This window comes from Lichenostomus cassidix, chromosome 5, assembly GCF_008360975.1.
Source record: "Lichenostomus cassidix isolate B80296 chromosome 5, HeHo_3.0, whole genome shotgun sequence".
NCBI lineage: Eukaryota > Metazoa > Chordata > Aves > Passeriformes > Meliphagidae > Lichenostomus > Lichenostomus cassidix.
Window position 1 is genome coordinate 24,954,790 of NC_139486.1, and position 12,808 is coordinate 24,967,597.

Below are 12,808 nucleotides of genomic sequence, written 5' to 3' on the forward strand. Positions count from 1 at the left end.
GAAAAGGTCAGAGGAGTCCTTCCCTGCAGACTGCTTGCCAGGGACAGACCAAGCCCTGGTTTGGACAGAAAATTGCAACTAATTTAGCAGTGAGGTCTGTGCATGGAATAGCTTGTCATTAATTTTGGCACAACTTCCTTTGTTGTCAAAAGTTTGCAGCCATTGGAACTCAAATGACATGAAAAGCTTGGAATTCCCCTGCCCCCAAAGCTTTCTATCACCCGAATAAAATCACCTCCCTACACCACAGACCATCCATCAGGTTAGTTATGGCTCTTGGAAGGATACACTCCAGCTAGTGTAATGTCACTGCTTGGACATGGGCATCCACCCAGCCTGCACAGTTACCCACAAGGAGACACAGCTTCCAGGACATGATTTTGCTGTTTCGATCCCAATGCTCTCCCTCTTTCTCCCAGCCCACTACCACCCTGGAGCTGCCAGCTCCTGGCTTCTGACAGCTGGCTCTTTGATCACGTAAGTTCCTGTGCAGAGCAGGTTTCTCAGCTCACTGAAGCCTTGTGTTTTGTTCGATTAGATTTAACAACTTGGAGGAGATAAGCCGGTCTGTTCCTAGAAGCCTTGCCACAGGAGCTGGCAGCCTCTACCAGCCACCAGAGACCGCTCCACAGGAAGGGGCTGCCAGAAGTTAAACGAGCAGGGAAGCCCCTGGCAGGAGATTTTGCAACAACATCCTCAGCATCCAGGATGTGGTGACAGCTTCCAAGGTCACTCACCTCCGTCAGCCCCAGCACACTTACCTGTCAGGCCCTGCACTACCTCACGTACTGAGCACTTGCGCAGTGTGAGAATCAAAGCTGTGCTTGGGGCCATCTGATCTCTTGTTTGATTATACTTATACTGCAAAACAGAGGCCTCATCCTCAGAGCTGAGCAAACCCATTATTAATGCCAGGGATGGTCAACCTTGGGCACACATGGAGCCACTGAAGGAGCTGCTCACGTTGCCCTCTGTGCTGCAATTGATTTGCCAGCCAGGCTATTGCAAGTTGTGTCAGGGACACATGAAGAAAACAGCTTGTTGAGCAACAGGCTGAGTTTGACACTTAATAAGGCCACCCCAATCACCAGCCCAGAGGTCTTTCCAGTCTGGTGTGTTCAGCTATGACCAATGCTGGAAGAGCTAGGATATAAATAACCTCACCATTGCTTAGGCTCTTAGGCAACTAGTAGTTCAGGCCTGTGCAGGGAGATGCTTCTGCCCATGTTGGCATCTATCTTAACAGCAGCAGAAGTAAGATCAGTATAATCCAACCCCAGCTGGGGTTCATGCTGCAGGGCCTACAGAAGTGCATTCTAAAGTGCCACAGGAATACAGAAACTATTTCATCCCAGCTTCAGGAAAAAAGTACTTGCTGTCCAGTAGTGGAAATCAGCACTCGAGCATGGATCCCAAAAGAGATTTAAAACTCTAAATCAGGATGCTGATTGGCTGTGAAAGCCTATATCCAAAGCCAGCATGGCTTCTCTGTGTTTGGCTTGGAAGTCCCTGAACAGCCAGGGGTCTTCATGGGTGCATGCCTCACCCAAGGACAGGACCCTTCAGTGAGCCCACTCAAGGGGCCACCCAGCATCAGAGAGGAGAGGAGAAGAGCAGCACAGCTGTCCCAGTGCACAGGTGTTGGCTCTGCTCACGTACAAGGCTCACCCTGAAAACAGCCCTGGCTCCAGGCAGACGGGCACTGAGCTCCAGGGCTGGCTGTGAGCCAGAGGAGCCACAGTCATCCTCAGCCTCCAAGGAGGCAAGGCTGGAGAGGAGGAGGTGGGGCACTGGAAAGGATGCCAGCTGCTCGATGGAAATGCAATCACTTAAACCTGCTGCCCTTGCCTTGGGAAATTCCATGTTCCTTCCACAAATGAAATGTTCCTTTTGCAAGCTTGTTTTGGTGGGGTTTCTGCCTACACCCAAGCTGTATAAACAAAACCAGCACTGAAAGTAGAAGTACCTGTCCTTCACTATAAGCAGGACTCCCTTCACTTCTTGTGTTAACCCTGGTGTGACAGCCACGCTCTGTTTCCTCACTAACATGCTCAGCTCAATCTCTGCAACGTGAGCCGCACGTGAGCCTCTGAGATACGGCTGGCATGTCTCAAATCACCTGCTGACAGGTAGGTGTCTTGGTGACTCAGCTCTCATGACATGTTGCTGCTCATCAAAGAGAGTTTCACCACTTCTACTCTAAGCCAGCAAGGCAAGTGTTTGAGCTGATCTTTCTTCTCTGCTTCATGGATGCTTTATGTCATAGCTGAACTGACAGTGCCCCTCTTTATTCCATTTCCTTCAAACGCTGAGAGCTACAGGGTGTATCTGCCTTGAAGTCACTGTAACTGGTGACATGCTGCGCTGAGCACAAGCACAGCAGAAGAGCTGTGAGGAGAAAGATCCAAACACTGAAACAGGAGAGGATCTCACTTTGAAGGACCAAAATCAGATGCCAGTGTGGAGTTGCCACGAAGCAGCCAGACAAAACCTGGTTTTGAGGGTTGCTACATGAAGTTGCTCACAACAGCTGTGAGAACCCAGGAAAAGTTCTCTGTGAGGATCAGGGTTGGGGGTAGAAATGCAGAAACTGAGTGTAGGGGGAAGGCAACTCTCAGGCAGCCAAAGCAGACCAGGGCAGAAAGGCACAGATGAAGACTTTGCCTGAAATGGCTATGATCACAGCAAAATTCATCTGGATCAAGCTGATGCAATTTCTAGCTGGATATACTGGATTTCAGTGTAAATGGGTGTGGCACACAGATAATTAAAAAAAATTTTTTTTGTTTGCTTGCTTCCTTTTAGGTGTTTGTTTTTCTTTTCCCTCAGGAAGTGGAATGTTTCCTATGGTAACTTGCAATGAAGAACTCCTGCTCTCGGGTTTGGAAGGAAGAGACTGGGGAGAAGGCAGGGCTTTCTCTTGGGCTTGGGAACATCCAGAAGGATCATCTTTCTGTCCTCACTCTCTTCTTCTTTTTTTCATTTGCATGTGCCTGGCTGCTGTAGGAGCTGGGGGAGCTGCTGTTGCAGCTCCCATAGAAGACTGCAGCAGTGGAGCTGTGCCAGAGCTGGCGCCAAGCCACCCATTTGGCCTGGACTGTGGTTTTCTGGGGAATCACCCAGACCAGAGAAAACACAGTGCACCTGCTGGCTCTTATTAATGAGTTTCTCCCTTCCCTAATGCAGGCAGGCTGTGTCCTCTGCTGCCATCAGTCCGAGCTGGGACCAAACTGCCTGGCCAGGAGGAGAATACCTGCCTGAGGTGTCTCCAGGCAGGTGAGGGGAAAATCATTCACAGCTTAATAAGGCACATAAGGTGCCTCACGCCATTTTCTGGTTCGTGTGAGCTTCCCTAAGGCTCTTCTCATCCACTTCCATAGTGCTTCAAGTGGAAAACACTGTTGGGACCTGAGTTCCACTGAGTGTACAGCCTCAGAGGTGAGCTGAGATGAGCTGAGGCATCTTTCCCTAGTCCAAGTATCAGTTGGGATCTCCCCCACTCCTCCTCCACTCATTTGCCTGGAGGAGGAAATGCTTGAGGATGTTTCCAGCAAACCTGCAGGAGTTGAGGGGAAAACACACACATCTAAAAGTCAGATTGGTTATTTAGGAAAAAAGAATGAAAACCACCCGCGTAGGAACTGCAGGACAGATACACTGCAGCCCTTATGTGAAAATAAGGCACATTCCTACCATTTTTTCAGCCAGCTTTGCCTTGCAGCTGAACACAGCAAGAGACCTTGGTACCAACACTTCCCTGGGCACATTTAATCTTTTTTTGTTTGGTTGTTTGCCTTTTTTGTCCTTTTTTTCTTCTGATTGGTTGTATGTGGCAACAGCTGCTTTGGGAGGAAAGTATTGCCATGGCCTCAGCATCCAGTGGTTCAGCTTACTCAGCTTCTCCTCAGGGGGATTTCTAGAGGAAGGTAATCAGCACTGTGGCTAAAGCAGCTTCCCTTCAGCAGTGAGCAAATAGTGCGTGACCTCCAGAAGAGGGGCAAATGCACTTTGCTAGAATGGAGTACTTCACACAGTCCACAGTAATGCCTGGTCCCTGTCCAGCTGAAAGCAGGGGGAGGAGAACCAAGGCTTCCAGTCCGATGTGTTCATAGCCCCTAATTCTCCAGATCCTGTAGCTGACTAATGAGGCTTGAGGGATGTTTTGGGATTTAAAGGGATTTTCCTCTTTGTGAAAATTATATTCTTACGAAAGTCAAAAATGCTGTTTAGTGCTGGTTGTTCAGCACCTCTTCTCCATTTACATGCTGAGTTTGTTTTCCCTTGCTCCTTATCTGCTTAAAATCAGGAACATTTTTGCCAAAGAAAAGTTAGAAATGTTGGGGGGTTTAGAATCTGGCTGTGCCCAGAGGCACTGTCTATTGTTCTGACAGAATGGTGGAGGATAAAAGGATTCCTCCCTCCTCCCCATATTAGCAGGGTTTCCCTAGAGGCGAGTCTGCAGAGACTATCATGAATGGAGCTGAACCGAGCGCTCTCTCTTTTTGTTGCTCAGAGGACACTGCGTGGTTGTGAGATGACAAAGGCACTGCGTTTCAGGAAGAAGAAAAGCGGAAGGAAACTGTGCAAGACAGGGGGTTCCCAGCGTGTGACACTGTCTTTAAACACGGTACTTTTGAATGGTGGAGAAGTCTGGGAAAACAGGGAAAGCGGGAGGGGATTTTGGTACCTTTACTTCTCCTTGCTGAGCCGGTGGCTGAGATGCCAGTGGAGGCTGGGATCCCATTTCCCCGCGGCAGTCACCGAGCAAGTCCTTGCCAGCCAGGCGGGACGCTGGGAGCTGCAAGAGGCACACGAAGCACACAAGCCATCTCCTGCCTCGACTGCTTGTGGGCCACACATCGTATATCATCTGCAGGGAATTTTGCCATTACCTGCACTGTAGCATGTGAAACGCACTTAGGTTTGAGCTGGAGGTGGAAAGATGTCACTGCCCATCTGACCACAGGCGATAAAAGCATAGACCAGACGACTCTAGTCTTATCAGAGGGAACCCAATCATTCACTGTTCGGTAGGGGGAAAAAAAAGGAAACCACACTGTCCCAGCAGCTGTCAAGGCCATGACAGCTCTCTGTGCTGAGCAGATAGAGCTTGGCTGGGCTGCAGGAGGGTCACAGGCACCAGCACAGAAAATCTTCTGGGGGGAGCACTCAGAAAAGGCCGTGTGTATTCGTGAAGATTTCTACTCTGTTTACAGGATCTGCAATCAAGCTCGACCCAGGACTTGCTGAATGTTTGCCGGCGTGCAGCGCCGCGCGATTACCAAGCGTGGGAATTCCCTCCAGGGTGGAGCCCAGTGCTGTAGGTGTGGAACCAATAAAAACAAGCCCAGGTTTTCCCTGCTTCTCTCAGGGTGGGCCTCGGAGCAGCTGGGTGGGGAAAATTACCTTTAAAATGTTTCTCCCCAGGTTGGTAGAGGAGTAATTAACTGCTAAGTATATGGAAGTGGGAGGGGACAGGATTAGGACTGGCAGCAATTTAACAAAATTCAGTCTTTATCCTGATATTTTGTAATTTACTTCCAGCAGAACTTCTAATCATTTTTGTCTCCAAAAAAGAGAACTGATCCATTCTCTCAGATCCAAAAGTACCTGTGACCTTGAAATGAAAGGTTTTTAAAGACAACTGAAAATGAAATCAGTTTATAGAAGTTGGTCAGTTTGCAGCTTGCTCCCTAAACATGTTTTAAAATGGTTGGAATAATCATAATTTGTAATTCAGAAGAGGAAAGAAGGAAGGGTGGCAATATTTTTCACTGTTAAGAGTGGCAGAAGGTTCTCAAGAATCTACCCGAGGTGAGAGGCTGTAGCTGTAGGGGAATTAACAAACCACCGAGTCCCGTGGATCCTCCTGCGGACCCTGCTGCAGGGTGAGCAGCCTGGGCTCAGGGGCTGCTGCAGACATGTCCCCCCCCTTGCTATCATCGGGGAGACTGCACCGTGCAAGGACTTTTTAATGAATATTTCAAAGCACAGACCCAGGAGAAACCAGCCAGGCAGGTTCTGCTGCAACTATATTTAATGCTGTTCTGAATCCTCTCCCACAGCCTGTGGCAGAAGCCTGTGAGAGCACAGCAGTGCTTGGGTTGGCTTCCTTTCTAGCCTCAGCTATCCTCACATGACCCTGCTTACTGAGGACAATGCTGTTTTCTTTCCCAGCTCTAAAAATCAACGGATGTGCAAAACTGAGTGCTGAGGATTTGTTCATAGTTATTGCAAATATCAGTAGTGTTAAATGCCTATCTCTCAGCATAGATGAACTGTAAGAGTTTTGCTGTATTTTATTTATTTATTTATTTATTTTCAACCGACCTGAAGGTAAATCCGAGTCAGAACATTTAGGAGAGCAGAAAACAACACACTAGCCAGCACAACTAACCTGTCTCAGCAGCTCCACAGTATTTGTCAAGACCAGAGGGAGGGAGCTGATGCCTTTCCCCAGCTGGAGCAATTCCAGGCAGCAACCACAGCTCTTAAATCCAGCCCTTTCAAACACCCATTTTGCGCAAACTGAACGAATCACATGCAGAAGGAGTTTCACGCTCTTTGTATGGCTGTGAATGGGGCGGCACCTACAGAGTCGGCTGAAGGATCATCTGGAGGATTGTACTTTACTGCTGGAGAGTGCCCTGAGCTAGAGATGTGTTTGATGTCGGCAAAAAGCAATTGTTTATTCTCCTAGGAAACGATCCATCTCAAAATGTTTAAAATACCAGCACAATATAACCGTAGCAACCCACAGTATGTGGCACAACCAAACCGAGAGGTGTGCTTTTTGCACTCTGACAGGATGATAAAACAGCAGCCTGTGCTAACTGGGCCCTACCCTCCCTGTTTCCTCAAGATCTTATCCCTCTCGGTTCTACAAGCACTGGAGCCCATGCAACTGCGTGATGAGCCAGTGAGCTGAGCCACACAAAAGTTAATCCTGCAGTGAAGAAAGGCTGAGTGCTGGCCCAGATGGGCTCCCCGAACAGCGTCAGCTTGCAACCACATGGATGCCAGTGCTGCCACAAGGGCAGTGTGGGACCAAGCAGTGACTGCAGGCAGCTGTTTCTGACTCTGTGGACTTGTGCCCTTGCCTGTTCACACCAAGAGCCTCACATCATGCACCTGAACCTAGGAGCTCAAACAAGGCCCTTTGCCCACTCTGCACTTGCAGCACATCTTGGTCTTTCCAGCCCTTTTGAATGCTCCATGTTCCTGGCAGAAATGGACTTCATTTAACTATCCACATATGCTGGTTCTTGTTACAAAGCAGAGGCGTTCATGTACTGTCATGGTATGTGTTTTGTTTTGCTACCAAAGTGGGAAAGCATCACACACTCATTATCTGTATTTGGAATAAGGACTGTAACACCATTTTGCGTTACAAATATGCACTTCATCAACAGAAGCAGTTTCTCAATTGTCCTGTTGAATGTATTGCACATGCTTTCATTTATTGATACGTCCAGCATCAGTGAGCAGAAAAATCCATTCTGTTCTTTTTCTCTATTAGTAACTAAATTCCCCTCTTGAAACTGGCCTTTGTTACTTCATTCCTGTAATACAGAGCACTTGTGATGCTACTTATCACTAATTTGTTTTATTATCTTCCTTTTTTTGACAACCTTGTTATCTTTTCCTTACGTGGATACCAGGACATCCACACCATCTGGGTCTGGTTTTTTTCTTCCCCTTCCAGACTTATTTTGCAGCCCATCTCAGTAACTCCTGACTTCAAATTTATGAACTATTAATGCACTTTATGCAGATGACCCCGATGAACTGCCTACACAAGAGCCCAGGTCTGTTTCCAGCACTAGAGTGAGAAAGATGTAAGTGTCAGTGCAAAGTACTCACAGTAGGAAAAAAAGTCTAAAAAATTACTTTCTGGTAAGTACTGTTGATACCCATGGGATAGAACTATTACTACACTTACAAAGCAAATTCTACACTATTTTGTACTTTATGTGCATGCTTTGTAACTAGGTAAGAGAGGTTAGTAATGGAAACTTCTAGAGAGAGCAACGGGGAACATCATCACCTAACCTTCTAACAAGTATTCAACAAACATTTCATGTGTGCAGACACCCACCAGGCACAGCAATCAGCAGCTATAGGCTGAAAAAAAATACACTGGAGACTGAGGGTTCAGGCAACTTGCCACTGCCTTATGGCAAGTCAGACAGGCTTCCTGGTCATCACTGAAAATCCTCCTTTCTCTCCCCTCCTTTCTGCTAACAGCTTTGACTCCAGCAATCCTCAGCCTGCTTCCTGTTTCCTTCAGGGGCAGTGAGTAACTAAGCTAACCTGTTAGCCTATTTTCAAGGCTCACCACATCCTTAGGTGGGAAACATTAGGGTTTTGGGTTTTTGTTGGTTTGTTGCTTTTTTTTTTTTGGTTGGTTGGTTTTGTTTGTTTGTTTGTTTTCTGTCAGCCAGGCATTTCCAAATACTGTTAACTGAAACTAGGCTAACATTCAATGCAAATAAATTTCTTCACAGCACCCTAAAGGTATGCAAGGCTACAAAGGGTTTAAGGGACAGAGATAGAAAAGGAAAAGAAAGAAAGGCTTCCCATCCCACTTGTGCTAAAATCCAGTGCAAGGCAGCTGCTGTCCCCTCTGGCAGCCAATTTGCTGCAGGTTTTCTTGATACCTTGTTGGAAGGTCTAGCTTCCTAAATGACCTAACAATGCACTGGCCTGAGAGACCTCCTGCCTACCAACCATGACAGGCTCCAGTCAGATTCCATAAAGAAGATTTCTACTGATTCTGAGAACTAATAACTATCTTTCCCTGAAGAGAATATGTACTTACAAGGGAGAATTTTGACTGTCACTCCTACCAGATGTGCCGCCAGTTTAGCCGGACCTTGCTTGTGGATCCTGTGCTGCACTGCCCCCTGTGCTGCTACTGTTACTGCAGGACCAGCAAGGTTAAACCAGTGACCACACTGAGCTATTGCTCATGCTGGGTTTTGTCGTTTTGCTATTTTTCAAACATAAGCTTGTTTCCAGATCAGGTTCCCTGAAAATTTCTGGGCTGCGCAATGGTTACAGGAACAGAGGAACTGAGAAGGAACTGCTGTAACAGCACTGTCCCCAAAGAAACCTTCCTCAGAGGAGATGGGGGCAGTCTTGATGCTGCCTAAGTGAAGGCTTGAGTCACTTGCTGACAGAGGCAAACACAGCTTTGGTGAGCCAGGTGTCATATAGGGTTAAGTCAAAGGGTAGTCAAGGGGACAATGAGCTATGGAAACTCCTGTTCTTGTGGTGATGCAGGCTGTGGTTTCCACAGTGGCTTAAAGCAGAGGCAGTGCAATCCCATTTCCCTCTTTTACACCAGCACTACAGCCGATTTGATCCCAGAGGAAGCCAGTTGAGGTCACTTGTGCAACAGAGAACTGAACCAAAAAACCTAATGTTTTCCATCAATTAAGTAAAGAGAATGGGTCATTACAAATGTAAATGAGCACTAGTGCTCAGTGAAGGAAGAGCTGAAAAAAACAGGGAAACTGAGCACACCTGCAAATATCACAGCAACACCAGATGCCACTGAATGGCCTCCCTATTCCTGCTCATGCAATCCCAGTCCATGCACACTCATGCCATTTTTCTCCATCAACTAGTAAACTTGACTAATGTCAGAGACGCTAAGGAATCTCATCAAGGATTAAATACCTTATGTTCACAACTCTATGCCACTGGGTGTCACAAGAGTCAGTTTTCAGGAAGAGGAAACAGACACAATTTGCTGGCAAAACAGTATCTTGGCATGTGTGTACTAATCTGCACTGCATACTATGCTGCCAAAGGCTCAGATAGAGGACTTCATTCCAGTGGCTTGTGGTTCAATGAAGGTATCAGCTAAGCCACAATGAGAGGAAGATGGCCATGTAGTGCATCTGCAGTGCCAGGAAGTTCAGCTACAGCTGGCAGGTTCTAAAAAGGACCAGGAGAAAAACATTATCCCGAAAAACTGGAAGCACACACTACTTGGAAGATGACTCAGTTATGCCAAGCAGTTAGCTGGATTTTGACTTAGTGATATGTTTGCTCTATTTATTAATCAGGTTTATGGTGAAGTACATTAGAGCTGCTGTATTTAACACTGCAGCACAGAATTTTCACAGAAGATGGTAACATGGGTAAGACTATTACTAGAGAAAATATGACTATGCTAAGAAAAGCTTGGTGAACAGCAGCAAAAACTGCTGATAACTGAGGGCTTTGACAGTCACTTAAAATGCAAGTTTATCTGTATAGATATCCTACAAAGGACAGGTTAAAGTATTTCATGATGTTTTCTAAAATATGAGAACTACAATAAACAAAGTCCAGACAATATTTTATTATTTATCACATGCTTATGCAAAGCAATATTTATGCTTTGCAGAAGCATGTGATGATCCTTGTTTTAGTTTGGGCATGAGAGCTTCACTGTTCCAACAGATCCTGAACTACAGGATGTCTTGCATTGTTTCCAAGTAGTTTGGGTTACAGCAAAACAGCTGAAGAGAACAAAATGTTACTATCAAGAACTGGCTGGAACAAGCTATGACAATTTAAAAATTCCCATCTGAAAAGAACAAAAATTCACCGATTACAAAATGAAAAGCAATGCCCCTACCATTACTACCCTGGTAGCATAACTTTTTCCTAGAAGAAAACATAAATACTGTCATGGAAACACTCCACAAAACTTGATCTCATGACCCACTAAGGCTGCTGTTTTACAGAACTCAAAACAGCAGGCTTTGCTTCTGTGTCAGGAAAAAAAAATGGGAAACTTACATACTTTTTTTCTTCAGGTGCTGGAAAACAACAGACCTAGTTCTTTCATCTTCCAACAATGTGTGCTGAACAAAAACATTTCTTATTTGGTAAACCTGGACATTGACTTAATGCAAAACAGGACAGAGAAGGTAGAGAAGAATGCTGCATATTATTCCATGGCATTAAAATTGCTGTGATACATCTATATCTACTTGCTCCATCCAAACTCCCCATCTACCCCTGTCCTTAGACTGTCATCAGCCCTACAGCGAAAAGATATGGCCAAACATTGTGCATTACACAGTAGCACACAGTGCTCTTAAAAAGTATCTGAAATCATAGAGAGGTGCACTACTGCCTGCCTTAACATGCCCATTGGAGATTGGCCAGAGTGACCATGAAGTGATCGAGGCTAAAACCTGTGTTGACAGGAGCAAAACTTCAGCTCTAGACATGAGGAGAGCAGATTTCAGGCTGCTCAGGAAACTAGTTAGTAAGGTCCCCATGCAAAATGCTTCTGAACACCTAAAGGATGCAGGCATTGATCCCAGCCAGCATGGCTTCATGAAGGGAAAGTTCTGCTTATCAAAGGTGATTTCCTTTTATGGCAAGGTAACCCACCTTGTTGATCAGGGGAAACCAGCTGATGTAATCCTTTTGGATTTCAGTAATGATTTTGATACCATCTCTCACAGGATCCTTCTGGACAAAATGTCCAGCACACAGCTGGATAAACACATCATGGGATGGGTGAGCAACTGTGTCCCACTGAGCTCCTTCTGTTCATAACACATACCATTACTGTCTTTGGGGCCTCCTTTTGTGCAGAGGGAGGGAGGTTACTCATAAGAAATCCATATGATTTTCAGAGTTCAATAAATATTTACCTAAGATTGTACTTGGCATTTGCATCCTTACACTACACCCAGATAAAGAACAGTGGTGATGTAATGTGGACAGTTACAAGGCTGTGCAGAGCCAGTCCAAATTTAGTATAGGTAACACTGATGTGGGTCTGGTATGCAAATAAAACTTGATCCTATTCCTGTTTAGCTGGTCATGCATTCACGCTGTCACTGCACGTCAGTGTTCAGCACTGGCACAACAAAGCACAAACACATGGAGCAATCCCAAGTCTAGTATCACCCTTGATAAGCTCTACCCAAACTAAAAGCATTAGGATCGTACCACGCATACTCCAGTTTCTTTGCAAGTGCCAGGTTTGGAACAGCAGGTGATACCAGGTGCAGCTCAGCACAGCCACGGCTGGCACAGCTTGGTTGCAGGTGCTACCAGCTCCAGGGTGTGGAGAATGTAATTGTGTGTTATGTGTAATACATGGGGGTTTCCCATTCGCTCAGGTATCCCCACCTGCATTGCTGCCTTATTTTTAATAAAAAATGCTTTGACTGAAAAATAAAAATCCCCATTATTAATATGAAGAGAATCATGAATTTTTTCTACATGGCAAAATACTAGCAAAACTGCCTTTTCAGTTGCTGCAATTTTAATTTTGCTTATGAAAAAAAGGCACTGTTCACACTTAATGTATTGTAGACAGCATATTTCGTCATCTCTGAACATAAGACGGGATGCTCTGCATTGCAAAACAGGCAAGGTATGAACAAACACCCACTGCTCTCACCACCTGAGTTACATAATTCCATATAAGGTCCAAAATTTAGAATTAAAGGACTTGCAGGGAATTTTGATACTGAATACAATGCAAATGTGCTCTAGTCATATAGATCCCCGATTGTCATCTTCCCTTTAATTTTTGTTCAAGAAGTCATTAGTGAAGTTTTCTATACATTATTAAAGTTGGTCAAGAACAAACTATCAGTAAGTGGTACTTTATGGCAGACTAAATTATGAACTAAGTCTACTCAAATTCCAGGTTGTTATACAACTGGATTAGGAAGAAAGGCCCTAAGGGTTTTCAGAAACTCAGCCACCACTGGCAGCTGAAACACAGACCTTTCTAAATGTGCCATTAGTTCCAAAAAAGTGCCAATTGTTGCACAAACCC

General features: G+C 45.6%; 1 long non-coding RNA gene across 1 annotated transcript; it reads left to right on the top strand.

The window, feature by feature from the left end:
• The first annotated feature begins 1,889 nt into the window (after positions 1-1,889).
• On the top strand, positions 1,890-8,516 carry LOC146436192 (uncharacterized). Its single transcript, XR_014852569.1, has 2 exons — positions 1,890-3,276; positions 4,514-8,516. It is a non-coding gene; the product is annotated as an uncharacterized LOC146436192 (long non-coding RNA).
• The last annotated feature ends 4,292 nt before the right edge of the window (positions 8,517-12,808 follow it).